We start from the raw sequence: 7,316 nt of genomic DNA, 5'->3' as shown, positions 1-7,316 counted from the left end.
TCTGGTAATCTACTCTAATCCTCAGGTTTTACATGCCATCCATATAGTGATGATTTTATTGATAATGTTTTATATCTGCACTTCAAACTTTCTTCTGAGCTTCAGATGTAGGTAGGGGCCAACTTCAGATCTACTCATCTTGAACTTACATTTTAAAAAATATTTATTTGACTGCACTGGATCTTAGTTGTGGCCTGCAGGATCTTTAGTTACAGCATGTGAAATCTTCCCTCCTAGCTCAGTCAGTAAAATGAATGCCTGCAATGCAGGAGACCTGGGTTCGATTCATGGGTCAGGAAGATCCCCTGGAGAAGGAAATGGCAACCCACTCCAGTATTCTTGCCTGGAGAATCCCATGGACAGAGGAGCCTGGCGGGCTACAGTCTATGGGGTCGCAAAGGTCGGACATGACTGAGCAACTAAGCACACAGCACACACATGTGAATTCTACCTGTGGCATGTGGGATCTAGTTCCCTGACCAGGGATTGAACCCAGGCCCCCTGCATTGGAAGCACAGAGTCTTAACTACTGAACTGCCAGGGAAGTCCCTTGCACCTACATTTAAAACATTTTAAAGTTGGGCCGTTTCTTATTGTTGAGTTTTAAGAGTTCTCTGTATTAATATATTTTGGGTAGCAGTTATCAGATATATCTTCTGCAAGTATTTTCTCCCAGTCTGTGGCTTGTCTTCTCATTCTCTCGACAGTGTCTTTTACAGAGCATAATTTTTGAATTTTAATGCAGTCCAGCTCATTGATGGATTGCCATCTTCGGTGTTGTATCTAAAAAACCGTCACCATACCTAAGGTGATGCAGATTTTCTCTCCTATGTTATCTTCTAGGATTTTTATAGTTTTGCATTTTACATTAAGGTCTGTAATCCATTTTGAGTAATTTTTTGTGATGGGGGTAAGGTCTATGTCAGGATCCTTTTTTTTGGTATGTGGATGTCAGTGGTTCCAGCACCATTTGAAAGATTTGTTGAAAATCTTTGCTCTGTTGTATTGCCTTTGTTCCTTTGTCAATGGTCAGTTGACTGTATCTTATGTGGGTTTGTTTCCTGAGCTCTCTGTTTCATTAATCCATTTGTCTATTCTTTCACCAGTATCACACTGTTTTGATTATTGTAGGTTTATAGTAAATCTTAAAGTTGGGCAGCATCACCTACATTTAAAGGATTCTTGATTCCCACCCTTATATACATCCCATACCAGCTCCTCTCACAGGGCTTTCCCATTTCAGTAAGTGGCACCATCGTGTATCTACTTGCTCAGACTAAAAACATAGGAATCATTCTCAATTCTTCACTTCCCACCTCTCGTCCATTCCATCAATATGTCTTGTGAATTCTTCCAATAAGCAGATCAAATCAAGCTGCATCTTTCCATTTCTTCTTAGTTCAAATCAAGAGTCAATCTCACTGGTACCTTCTATAACTGATCTCTCCTGTATCCTGCTCTAAAGTCAGTGAGCCCCCTCACCCTCTTTTCTTTAAAAAAAAAAAAGCAGGAATAAGGATTTACATACACTTTTTATATTCAGCCTTAAATGAAAACACAGCCAGTCTAAGCACAGTGGGTTTTTATGCGCTCTGTTGAAATCAGTTGGAGATAAAGAGTTCAGGCTAAATTTCTGCGGAGGAAGGGTAAAGCCCTAGACCTTCACTGTCCACTACAGCAGCCACTAAGGCACATATGGCTGCTGAGCACTGGAAATGCGTCCAGTTTAAGCTGAAGTGTTGTAGGTGTAAAATACACTCCAAATTTCAAAAACTCAGTATGAAAAAAATGGAAACTGACTTACAATTTTTAGGTCGATTATATATTAAAATGATAAAACTGGATATATTGGGTTAAATAAAATACTGTATCAAAATGCATTGTTTATTTAAAAATGTGGCAGTTGGAAAAATCTAAGTTACATACATGGCTCACAGTATTTTTCTATTGGACAGTAACACATGCCGGGTGCCATTCTCTAACCTCCGACATTCCCCTTTCCTACCCCCATGATCTCTTTGGGAATGATGGCATATGGGTCAAGATTCTAGGTGATTTTTGAAAATATAAATCAGATTGTAGATCTATATAGTTTAAAACTCTTTTATCTAAGAGCTAATCTGACTTTTATCTAAGTCAGAATAAGATGTCAGAACTTTCTCATGAGTGGAAGGTCCTGCATAACCAAGAACCTTTTACTCATTACACTTTAGCCACTCCAGCCTCCTGTTTCTCCCAAACTCCAGGTCCTTTCCTGCCTCCAAACCTCTGCGTTTGCTCCTACTTCTGCCTGGGATGCTTGTACCCTACTTGTTTTGATGGCTGCATACTTTTCATTCTCCAAGTCTTGGCTTAAAGGAATACATGAAAGTTCTCAGATATGATGTAATTCTAGATGCATTTTTATTAATCCACTGTCTTTAAAACATTAATTCAGTTATTTGGTTGAAAACTGCATAACAACTATAATCCCATTTATGTAAAAACATACATAGATGTTGCAAAGTATCGGACATGACTTAGCAACTGAATATGATATGCAGATGTATACATATATGTAAGTACAATGATAACTATTTGCAAGAATACACACCAGTTAATTGAAGGTTACCTCTGCGACCATACTATACATATTTCTCTGCAACTTACTTTTTCACAAAGCAAAATGAATAAGAAATCTTTCTATGCTGCTCATATAGATTACTTTATTCTTTTTAATGGCTGAAGGTATTCTTTTCTATGGATGTTTTAGAATTCATTTCACCATTTTCCTATATGGATGAATATTTAAATTGTTTCCAATTGTTTTTGCTGTTACAATGGAATCTTATTACAGCTGATACAGATTTCAATTCTTTGGACCACAGAAAATAATTTACCTTCTCATCTATGGGAATGAGTCTTTTATCATAGTTTCTGAAATACCTCCCATTCAACTGTGACTGTGTCCATCTTAAGCATTAACAATTTTTTTGTCTATAGTTTATATACTGATATTATTACTAACCAACATCTTTAAACATTTAAAGTATATAAGCACTTTACAAAGACTCAACATTGCCAGTAACTCTTTGGGTATAAGGGCTGTACCAAGCAATCATTTAATGGAGGGGTGCATTTCTTTTCTTTAGATATAGTGAAGTACTCAAGTCTTGACTGTACAGCTGGATGAAAATTTACATATGTGCTGAGTGGCATGTAGGATCTAGTTCCCTAACCAGGGATGGAAATGTGCCCTCTGAAGTGAAAGTGCTGAGTCTTAATCACTGGACCACTAGGGGAAGTCCCAAGTAGGATACTTTTCAAGCTGTTTTTTCTTTAAATTTCCACATTCTTCACTTCTTTAGGATAAATACTTCTTTATGATTCTCATGGTAATAATAATTTGAAGGAGAGAGGGTAAGGTGAAGAAATAGAGGCACCACAAGGGTCTGTTGGATATTCTATGATCTCTACGCATCCCCAGTCATTTATTTATTTTTAGAGAATGCTCATGGATATCCTAGGCTGGATTAACGGGAAAATCGCGGACTGCTGCAGCCTTTGGTGTTTATGTGATTCAGGCCAGCAGGATTTCCATTCTACCCTCCCAAACCCGTTACTATTCATTAAGGCCAAACTGGGTCATTCGATGCAAATAATGCTCTACTGTACTGGTTTAAAAATTACATTTTTTTTTTTTTTGGACAAGGAAAATAATGAGCTGTGTTATTTGGTTAAGGGATTTAATTTCCTTGTGTCTTTACAAAAAAAGTAATAATGAGAGAGAAACAGGCCGTGGGCAGACTGTCAGTGACCTCAACTGCCAAGTGGAGATGTTTGGATTTCCTTACCCTTTCTTTTTCCCTTGCTGTCCAAAACCCCCTATGGTATTTCAGTTTACATTGTGTTGAATGGGATTTTGTGGCTATTCTGAAAATGTAATAACCATTTGCTGTGTGAAAATTTCAACTTCCAAATATAGAATTTATAATCTTTGCAACACAGTTTATTATTTTATGACTTGCCATTATGGTTAGCATTATTTAATCTTTCTGCTCCTCAGTTACTTCTTATTTATAGGATAGGTAAGTTAAGCAAGATATTCTGAAATAACATTTTCAGCCTCGGAATTCCATGATTTAGATGAGGTCCTGGCATGTTATTAGCAAAATATCAACATTCATCACTCAATTCAATTATTTCCTCTTTCAGAATATTCTTTAGCAACAATGAAGTATTAATATTTCTTCTACAGGACAGGAATCTAAGAAATACCCGCTCTATAGTCTTCTTGCGTGTGGTTCATAAGGCCTGTTTAAGAGTGGTTACACTTTGGGGTGATGTTAACAGTAACTATATGGAATTTACATTTATTGTGTGGTTATTATGTATCTGGAACTCTCTTTAGTCCTTTCACACTAGGCCAGTTAATCTATGATCATCATACATGTGAAGAATCTAAGCGAGGAGGAGTAATTTACAGAAGGCAACGCTGAAGCAGTAGCAGTGGTGCCTGACCCAGATTGGATCAGAAGCTCTTTCTACCCAATAAATATGTGCTCATAACACAGAACAGAAGGTATAAATTCCAAAGAAGGTATAATGGAGATGAGACCAGAAATGTCTATATTTGCCTAGGTAAAAAGCCAGCTGCTGCAAAAGAAATATGGTAGCTCGAATACAGTAGCTTAAAGAACAGTACAGTTTATTTTTCGTCACGTCCCAGTCCCAAGGGGAACAGTCAGGTCCTGTGTGCTCTGCTCACCAGAGTCCTTCAGTGATGCAGGTTCCTGCCATACCTTTGCTCTGCTGTCCGCTAAGGTGCTGTCTTTGTTTGCATGATTAACAGTGGTTTTCTGGAAGGAAAGGAGCTCCTGAGGCATTCATTCACATTCCTCTGACAAGAACTTAGTCACATGACCTCTACCTAGCTGCAGAGTCTGCTTGATCGTCTGCAGCTGGTTGTCCAGCTATTCTCTATTTAAACTATAAAGAAAGAATGCACTGTGGTAGACAACTAGCTTATCCTCTTATAAAGTCATTTTCTTACAATAAAATCAACACAGGATAGATGAGATAACCTGCAAATAACCTTCCTCAAACAAATTGTTTTTACTTATGATCTAGAGAGTAAAGTTTTATAAAACAATACCAACAGGACTAGGAACATGTGATTAAAAATTAAATGAAGATTTGTCTACTCCTTATACTCTAAGACAACCAAGATGGTTTATTTCACCAGAAAAAAATGGCAATTTGCATGAAGACCAGAAGGAGGACCAAAGAAATTGAACATATCATATTTATCCCTCTCTTCCACACTCCTGTGGCAAGAGACTGCACCGGATGGGCTCCATGGCCCTCCCTGCAGGCCACAGACACAGGCCCCTTATGACAGGTTCTTCCCTCCTTGGTTGCTTGTCAAAGCATGAAAGCAACTCTACTATTCGTGTAAGAAAGCAGATACAGAAATGCTCCCCTGGAGTGGTATCAAAATAGGGTTTGAGCCACGCCCAGAGTGAAGTTATGAAGGTAATATGATAAAAACTAAATGAAAATGCTATTGGGAACTTTTAAAAATCAAATTTCTCCCACTAAAAAATCTGATTAAGATGGATCTATAGATAAGTGAAAAAAAATTCACTTATAATCCTAAAAATACATTAACTATCACCAATATTAAAAGAGGGAAAACATGAAGATATAGGCATATACCCAGTTATCTATATGCAAAAGTTCTTGGAATTCTCAACTTTTGTAGAAAATAAAAATTTGTACACACATACAGAATACTGTAGGACTTCTAACCAAATTAAACATCTTTAGCATTTAATTTCAGCCCTAATGAAGGCAGTTACCTCAAAACGAACTTGTCTCTTATTAAAAGTTCTATTTTCCAATGTGCAATTATCACATTAGAAGTTAAGAGAAAGTAAAATTACACAATCTTGAAGGCTTTTTAATGAGATTCCAAACTTCTTTAAGACATCTATGCAATTTATTTTGGAGAGGACTCAAAAGCAAGAGATTGGATTTCTTCTTATATCGCTGAAATCCCGAACAATCCACAAATCTCTACATTTCTCCAATTCAGAAGTATAACAGGAATTTTCACTGCAAACTTGGTCAACTGCACCTGTACCCGAGTTTCACTTATGTTTTACTTAATTCTTGAAAAAAAGAAAAAAAACTTTTCACTTAATTTTATTATTTCCCTGCTGCAGTTCTGATTTTTATGTTAGCAAAAGAATATCAGTATCTGATTCTCATAAAGAACATACTCAACTAAAGAGCTTCTAAACTGTATTCATTACTCAATCAAATCCTCTTTAAGCACCCTTTCCTCTTTATAGCAAGTGAAAAGTGAGTGTTAGTCGCTCAGTTGTGTCTGACTCTTTGTGACCCCGTGAACTGTAGCCCACCAGGCTCCTCTGTCCATGAATTCTCCAGGCAAGAATACTGGACTGGGTTGCCACTCCCTTCTCCAGGGGATCTTCTGTCCCAGGAATGGAACCCAGGTCTCCTGCATTGCAGGCAGATTCTTTACCATCTGAGCCACCAGGGAGGCCCCCTTTATAGCAACCTGCCCTTAAAATCACTTCTTGCTTTTTGTGCTACCTTAAGTAACTTTCAATGTTAAGTTTATGTGTGTTTTTACCTTTAATGTAACAAAATAACACAGTAGAGGCAAGAGCTGGCCTATCTGGGGGTCTGCACTTCATTGAAATGGTCCTCTGACCACAGAGGAGCACAAAAGGGCCATGGGTGGGGACAAGGGCAGCCTTGCAGGAGTGTTAACTGGGAGAGAAATCAAGGGTTCAGGGAGGAACGCTACGACTGTCACCATAAGAGAAGAAGGCTAAGTGGCAAACAATCTCCAGATAACTACTTAACCATAGTTTTCTTTCAGAACTTTCTACTACAATTTTAGAAAGTGTTTAACTTGCATACACCATAGTTTTAACTCATCTTAAAATATTTTAATAGCAAGTATTTAAAAAGTTTTATAATTTTCAAGATCTAATCTTTTTAGTAACTACTATTTATACTCACTACTGAATAAAAACAAAATTATAACTCATCAGATATGAATGGGTTAGTTTTCACAACAATTTCATCACAATAATTTCAAAGGAATGATTAAAAATGAACATTCTCTCCAATATGGTCAAAACAACAACAACAAGAAATCCTTTAAATTTTGAAGTAGAATTTTTTCCCAGCACTATTTTCTTTTAGGTCATAGTCACCTAGGATATATCTTTTGTGATATTGCTATCATCTTTCAATAAATGTCCATCTACAAATTAATTAACTTTCTGGAGACAAATCCC

Source organism: Giraffa tippelskirchi, chromosome 3 (assembly GCF_054371585.1).
Source record: "Giraffa tippelskirchi isolate mGirTip1 chromosome 3, T2T-mGirTip1v1.2.pri, whole genome shotgun sequence".
Taxonomy (NCBI): Eukaryota; Metazoa; Chordata; class Mammalia; order Artiodactyla; family Giraffidae; genus Giraffa; species Giraffa tippelskirchi.
Note: the sequence above shows the minus strand (reverse complement) of the source record.